Consider the following 8,545-nt stretch of genomic DNA (forward strand, 5'->3'; position numbering starts at 1 on the left):
ACAGAACCTCAAGATAACAGCTGCGTGATTAACTATTGTTTTATCACTCAAATCACATCAGGTTTTAGTTGTAAAGCACCAAACCGGAGCAACGCCAAGAGATGTTACATAGTATTTACTTTTAAGAAGTAGGCAGGAATGCAGAGAAAGCTGCAGTATTCTTAAAAGTTTGTAAATCGATGGTGTCATCAATACGTTTTGCCACAACCAACCGGCCCTGTGTGAGGACATTCATGACCTCAACTCATTAAAATGAGTTTGACGCCGTTACTTTACACTTCTTCCAATTTTGTCACTTCATAACCACAAGCATCAGCTTTTTATAGAAATGTTGTTTCATGAACTGACAAACTTGACTCAACTGTGAAGTGGAAGGAGGTAATAAACATTTTAAAATAAGATGGGACACAGTAATAAATGCTGATTAGGGACTGTGTCCAAATGGATCTTTGCGGTTTTACATATTTGCATGACTTAATGATGAACCTGCAGCCGAGTCACCTTAATTCTACCACACCAAACGTATCATTTGACAGAGGTAAGCTGTAAAACAATGTCTCAAGTTTTGAACATCTCGGGGTATTGCTAAACAAATGTATGCATCCACAGCTCAGGTGGGAGATTCTGGCAACTGTGAGTTGTTCCCCACCCGTCACATTTACAAGCCACACACTAACCACCTGAAAGGAGCTGTGGTCAGATGAGATAAAAAAAAATAAACCTGCATGCGAAAACACTGCACCTCTGTATTACCCTCCTGACCACACAGTGAAGCATGGTAGTGGCAGTGTCATGCCATAAGGAAAAGAAAAGCTGGTCTGAGCTGACAAGATAATGGATGGAGTTAAATATAGAACTGTTCTGAACAAAAACTCATTAAAAACAGTTGAAAATCAGGAAAATGTTTGCACTCTCCATCTGGTCTGGTTAACCTTCAGTCAGTTTTGCTGTAAAGGAGGCAAAAACGTTCGTCTGTATGTCCTCAAGTTACACTGACGTATTCTAGAAGACTTTTGGGGTACGTCTCTATCAGCTGAGATAAAAACGACTGTCATAGTTCCACTTGCTAAAAAAAAAAAAAAACAGGATTTTTTTCCCCCCCTCTGTTCCCCTTAAAAGTTTTTCTGTACTTCGCATTGTCCCGCAGGGAGGTTCAATGAGGACGGAGAACTCTGATGTCAGCTGATTCATCTGTCTCCTCGGCAGTGATTGTCATGCACTCCCCACTCCAATGAAGCTACAGAAAGCGAAAGGACATTCCACGTGTGAATACTCCAAACATGACATGATGCAGCCTCCTCTCTGGACACCGCGTCTCTCCTGCAGTTTTACTTTTTGGTGCAGCGAAGCAGAAGTTGAAGAAGATTCACCCTTCTCCATTTCCAATGTTTCTCTTTCACTTAGTAACAACAAAAACGCTGTCTGCTGACATCTTAAAAGGCGATATGAATCAGTCCGAATGTTTGGAATAGGTCAGCCCGTACAGAAAAGTACATAACAACATCATGCGAAGGGTTGTATACATTCGTCTCAACCCAGAAATGGCCTTTGGTGCTGCCAGGAGGCATAAATATTTTGAGCAGACATTTACTTGTGGGGTTTCCCCTGTCCTTCAGTGCTGTATGTGCTTGTAAACCACCTAAACAGATTTACGAAGCCAAGAGTTCAACCTGAAATGGAGAACTTCTAGAACAGGGGTGTCAAACTCCAGTCCTCAATGGCCGCTGTCCTGCAGTTTCTAGATGTGCCACAGGTACGAAACACTGGAATGAAATGGCTTTTACATCCGTCTTGTGTAGATAAGTTATCCAGAGCCTTGCTAATGACCTAATTATTCCATTCAGGTGTGGTGCAGCAGAGGCGCATCTAGAAGTTGCAGAGCAGTGGCCCTCCAGGACTGGAGTTTGACACCTGAGCTCTAAAACATCCCTTTCCCTTGATGCAGGTTGTGCCACTTGAATTGTTGTTCGGATTTCGAGGCGAAAGATGAGTTTATATTGTACACTTTTCAGTTAAGTCTTTGTTTTCAAAAATAAGTTCTATTTAAAGAAACCCAGCTGATGGTTAAATCTATCACCCAAGAGACTTTGTAGCTTGGTGGCTAACTCGTAGCTTGGTGGCTAACTCGTAGCTTTGATGGCTGACTCGTAGCTTGGTGGCTAACTCGTAGCTTGATGGCTGACTCGTAGCTTGGTGGCTAACTCGTAGCTTGATGGCTGACTCGTAGCTTGGCGGCTAACTCGTAGCTTGATGGCTAACTCGTAGCTTGGTGGCTAACTTGTAGCTTGATGGCTGACTCGTAGCTTGGTGGCTAACTCGTAGCTTGATGGCTAACTCGTAGCTTGATGGCTGACTTGTAGCTTGGTGGCTAACTCGTAGCTTGATGGCTAACTCTTAGCTTGGTGGCTGACTCGTAACTTGGTGGCTAACTCATAGCTTGATGGCTAACTCGTAGGTTGGTGGCTGACTCGTAACTTGGTGGCTAACAGTTCTGTGTCCAATTCTCCCACTATCCAATTTCTTTTGAGGAGCCAAAGCCAAAGAATTGCACAAACCAACCAAGAGGAGGACGTTCTTTTAAACTACCATATGCTAAGTTCAAAATAACTGTGATCAGTTTAGCTTGGTCACACCCAGCAACAAAAAAATGACATCCAAAAACAAAACAAAACAAAAACATTTGACTCATAATTGTATTGGCAGCTGTACAAAGTCCAAACGTTTAGAATTAGTTTTTGATACTAGTATATTCAAAACTTGAGAGAGTTAGTACTCACCTCTAAAACCTTCTCTAATTGAATTTTAAACATGCGGAATGCGGTACAGTGTCCGGTGTTTTTGATTTACTGCCATTAGCGCCAGTCCTCCCCCATTTCCTGCCTGATTAGTGTGAATAAAGGCCACTGAAGCAGAGCAGAGACACTAAATGCTGTTTAAGCAGGCTGTTATGACGCATACAAAATGTCTCTTTGGGGCCGCAGTACACTGCATGGCCTGTTGATGACAATGTTTTCAATAATGAAATATATCCGAGTGTTTATAATGCCAAATGTATCATTTGAAAATGTCTGACACTGGAAAAGTTTGACCTTTAGTAATAGATTTTACACTGCTACATATCCAGACATTTCCAGCACTCATCTTGTGAAGGAGTGACAGAGTTTTGTGCGATTCAGATGCTGATTAGAACCAGTGTGTCCCCCTTCCACAGCCCACCACCATTTAGCCCCATGATTCATTTCTAGCAGTTTCTGGCACAGAGAAAAGCAAACACAGCCTGTAAAAAGCTGCTAACTGCTGAGAATTGACAAAGTGGGTGTTCACAGGACGGGAAATCTGGTTTTGCTTCCTGTGCCATGTGTTTTGTATATTACATGCAGAGTGCATCTTTTTGATTAGGAAATGTGACCCAAAAAAAGCCTAACGTGTCAATTATAACACACACTAAAAAAACTAGGTGAGTCTACATATTTTTGAGCCTTAAATCTGCAAATAAAGGTATTGTTTGTGCTAATCTGATGTTTTTCTACATTAATTTCTTGCATCAGGGCTTTAGTGGGCAAATGTCACTTTAGTTTGTTGCAATTTTAAATTATGAACAATGGGATCCAGGATAAATGGTGTGCAGTAGGCAAAAATATAAAGTGAGTGGAGGGATTAAATTAAATATAGCTTTAAAAAAAATAGTCAGAGTGACCATTGGTGACAAATTTACTGTGCTATCCTTAACCACAGTTCAGTTCATTGCCTACTTGCAAAAAAGTGAAAACACAATACATTTTTTTGAAGTAGATACAAAATACCACATCAACAACGCCTTCCACAAATCTAACCTTTGTTGAAGGAGCTGGCAGAAGAAGTAAGCATGTTGAACTGGTCAGATGAGTCAAAAATGAAACTCTTTGGCCTTCAGGCTAATGCTAATGCTAATGTAGGGATATGTGTATTCAGCACTGATGCTGGTCAGAGTCAATGGGAGGATAAACAAAAGGTGATCCTGGAAGAAAATCTTCTAGAGGTCACAAAATATAACTAAAATGCAACTTCCTGCAGGATGTAGATTTAATTTTCAGTCGTTTATTTCAGTAGAGACACATCAAATGTCACAAAGTACTTTACATTCTAGTCAGACGATCTATGTTGCATATTGTCTGTGAATAGGCAGTCAAAGTCAATTACATTCTTAATCTGGTGTTGATCCTAGCTACAAAACAATACCTTCGAGTTTATATATCAAGTTTTGTTCAAACAGTTAAAACATTTTCTGTCCATAGAAACCCAGGTGATTGCATCGAGCTAAAAGCAAGCATGCATGTGGCAGCGGTGGAAAAGGGAATCCCCCCTTTAACAGGAAGAAACCTCCGGCAGAACCTGGCTCGGTATGAGTAGTCATCTGGCGCGACTGAATGGGGTTTGAGAATACAGAGAGCACGCACACACACAAAAACACAAACAATGATCACGGAGTTCTTCCTGCATTAAAGAAACAGCAGAGTTAGTGGCAGCAGTGGCTCCTCTTCATTCATTCTTCCATTGCTTTGTCTAGGAAACACACGGAGTTAAACCCAGAGAGACGAGGCCAAGCGTTTCATCTCTAGAGGGAAAATATGAAGTTATCGGGGCGACAGTGGTTGGAGTTCGTCCTGCTCCGTATGTCTACAATGTAGCTCAACACCACCAGTGCATGAAAGACTGAATGTAGTGTGAAGTGCTTTGGAGTCCTCTGGACTTGATAAAGCCCTATACAAACACAGACCATTAACCATTTATTAGCTCCACTGATGCCCTCCAGGAACATCACCAGATGTAGCTTCTATGAAGAGTTACATCATAGCTCTTCATAGAAGAGCTATGAAGGGTTGTTGCAGAACAACAACCCAAGACAAACAAACCATTTACTGCTTTTATGCCTTTAGGTTTTTGGCTGTATTACCTATTTGGGTAATATAGCCAAGCTTTCAATTTTCTGTTGTTTTCCGGGGATTTAAGTAATATATATGTGTTCAGATTCAGAGGCTGCTTCCTTTGAAGGCCACACCTGGAGGCTGATTAATTCACGCAACAACGGCTTTTCAAATTGAAAGACTTTGGTCCTTTTTTTTTTTGTAAGGTTTTATTGTCTCTGTTGCGTTTATTTGAGAGAGGTCAGACAGGAAAGTGGGTTGTGAGAGAGCCAGAAACGTGTCAAAGTCGTCTGCCACGTCGTGGATGATGGCCTCTCTGTGCATGGGTCATGGGCTCTACTCCTTCGAAGAGAGCAGCCCCTGAGTTTGGACGAACTCACAGATTTTAAATGGCAAAATGTCTCAGTTTGGTGCTTAAATAACCCCTGTAAACAGACCGGTTGTATGTTTAATTGCATAAAGAATCTGGTGAAGGTTTCTGCCGGGTTTTTTGTCATTTTCAAAGGCCAAACATGGGTCATGTCAACGTATGACTTACCGAGGCAGAAACACAGAAACAGCAGAGTGATGAAACCAGGGTGCAAAGCCTCCTATGTTTTGGTAAAGAAGCCATCTTGGCGCTGTAATTACATCATCTTTCGCCTCAGCGGTCTGTCAGCGGTGGATGTAATCCATCCCCTGATGGCTTTGTACTTTCACATGACATCAATGTTCAACGAAGGCGTTATCAAGCCTGCGTTGCGTGCTGAAGAGGTTTAATGAATCATAGGTCAGTTTGGGGTGGCTAATTAAGAAACACGTCTCTAAAAACGGCCACATAAAAGGATCGGACCCTCAGAAGAGGTGATAGAGATCGCTGCGGAAGATTACAAGCTGGAAGCAAAACAAAAAGAAACGTAGGGGGAAGGGGAGGCTGATAACTTTGTTATGCTTCAAAGAAAATAACGAGAGATTAGTTTTTTTTTGTGAAATATCCCATGTTGCTTTTTTGCTCAGAAAAATGACCCCCGCTGCCTCATTTATAGACCGATAGCAAGTGAGCGTGTGGCACTTGGTTTGAGTCAAAACTCTCAGGGCCCCATTTCACCGCTTTATTTTAAGATGCAACACTTGAAAGGTCTGGTGATTTCTGTAAGCGTTGGGACTTGTACAGTAGCTGCCGCATTCGGTATTGGATTTAAAGTGTGTAGTTCTGGGTTGACTACACTTTAATCCTCGTTTTTCTGAATCGTGTTTACTGCTCATAAGCCACACATGGATAGTAAATATAGAAGCGGGAAACAAAACTAACAGCTCTGATGTGAAGATCGCAACCTGAGTGCTGCAGAGTGACACTCTGTGATAAAAAAAAAAGAATGATTTGAGCGCCATCCTTCAAGACCATCAGAGGACCCTTCGATCCACCTCTGTGTAGAAGTGTTGCTTCTTCTTTGAACGTTTGCTTTGACATGACCTGACATGCCCCAACATGACAAACATCGTGGTTTTGATCAAAGTTTCAATGTTTTGATATGTGTCCAAAGTAAAACACCTGCTTAGCAGAACCGAAACAGGTGTCCCACATCATGAGGCTGTGCAAACACACAACAGAAACACACTCACACACACACACACACACACACACACACACACATGACATGCTGGATGAGGCAAGAAGACAGCTGAGAAAGAACATCTGCTCGTGGGAAAAGGGAGAAGGGTGTCAGCATACCTCATGGTTTCATAATGATGCTTCCCCTTCTCTAGGTGCAACAAATGCAACTCGGGCCGCGGAGCTGAGCGCGCACGCTTTGTAGTCAGCGGTGCCAGCCCTGGCCACTGTTAAACACTTTAAAAGTAAATGTCAAGTGATAAGAATTAGCTGGTGTGGTGAAAGGATGATGTGTATCAGAAGAGCATGCTCAGACGGGGAAAGTCCTTAGCAAGAGATACTGTAACAGTGGCGGATTAGCAGGGATGAGGGAGTTTTTTCTCTCTGTCTTTGGACACAACACGGGTATTTCTGCTTTAGCTGACACACTAAAATGGACGAGGAAAGATTGAGTCTGTGTTGGAGCAGTGAGATTTTGGTTATTCATCGGCAGCCCACGCACATCCTGAAGGGTGCTCGGCCGGGTTTCTAAAATGTGACGACTCATGCTCTCGCACCTGCTTGCTCGAGTTGGCCCCGGATCTGGAGTCAGATCTTGAAGACAGGTGGAAGAGGTCGGACCCGCTCGCAGGTGCCCTAACCACAGCTGAGCTCGATCAATCGCAGCACATTACCCACAATACCTCACAACAATATTTCTGGTGGTTGTTTTGATGTCTAACTGAGCACCTCACCGCACGGCGGGAAGGAGAAGGGGGGATGGGGGGGGGGCATTTCAGTTGTTTTTGTTCCACCGATTTGTGAGCAGAAATTAAATCTGGACCTGACTCAAAGCTGGAAAAGTGAAAATAAAAGGTTTTGTGCAGAAGGCAAGCCTCATGAAAAATGAAAACTAAACTTGATTATTAGAACTGAGAGGAAAGTAACAAGTACTGCACCCGAGATAAGAGCCGTGACACATTCTGTGTCAAACCTGAGTGAAATAAAACACGGCAAACAATAAAAGTAAAAGTAAAACGAAAGTCCCTTCCAGCAAGCCCAGCATTTACTGTCTAGACATAGACGGGGCTCTGAGAAACCAGCAGTGTTTTAACAGAAATCCTCTGCTTTGGTTTTTCTTGGCACTTAAATGTTTCAGACCAGTAGACAAAAAACATTTTTAAATTCTGATTTCATGCATTAGTTGAAGAAGGTAACTGGCCGTGTCCACCCTGGCAGAAACAACTGTGGATGGATTTTGGCTCACTCTTCTTTGCTATCATTTAGATAACACGAATATCTTGTTTCATCACCATGCTAGTCAGACTGCAGCACATTTTCCTCAACAGTGACAAGACGTCATCAAATCATGATGAAAATGATGACATTTTATGTCACCATTTTATCAGGACAGATTTAGGACAGACTACTGGAATCCAGCTTTGGATATCAGAATCAGCAACGCTCCTGAACAGAGCATGTTAGAAAACCAGGGCTGGGCGCGGTGCCTGAAAGCATCAGGCAATGATCAGACTCCATCAGGGAGGAATGTTTGCTAGAAAATAATAGGAGCCTATTTTTTGGCGCACACCTGAGACCACAGGAGTGCGCCAAAGTTCGCTGTCCATTAGACTTTGCAACCCTATCGAGCTTGAAGACGTCAGCGACTTTTCTTCTGATTGTTGAGTTTCTTTAGATTGGGCGAGACGTGAAGCTCTTTAAAGTCTTGCTTCATGTCACCAGATAGATTTGTTTGTTTTAGGAAATTTCTTGATTTGACAAGTCCGACAATAACTAGTCCTGGGTTTGGCTTGTGAAACTCAATGATAATAATGTGATTAAACACATTTACTACACATTTGCCTTTTCCACACACGCACCGGCGTGATTAAGTGACATTTTGCCATCTCATGTGAAAGAATGATGCGGGAGGTCAGCCTGTCTCTGTTATGCTATTCACTCACCAAATGAAGAAGTCGCAGGCCTGGATCGGCTTCATGAGCGATGACCAATGACCAGTCACTTTCTGACAAAGGAAGTGATATGATTAAAATTTGATGAGTTTGCCCAA

Source organism: Poecilia mexicana, unplaced genomic scaffold, assembly GCF_051168715.1.
Source record: "Poecilia mexicana isolate PSO_F unplaced genomic scaffold, ASM5116871v1 scaffold_4, whole genome shotgun sequence".
Classification (NCBI taxonomy): Eukaryota; Metazoa; Chordata; class Actinopteri; order Cyprinodontiformes; family Poeciliidae; genus Poecilia; species Poecilia mexicana.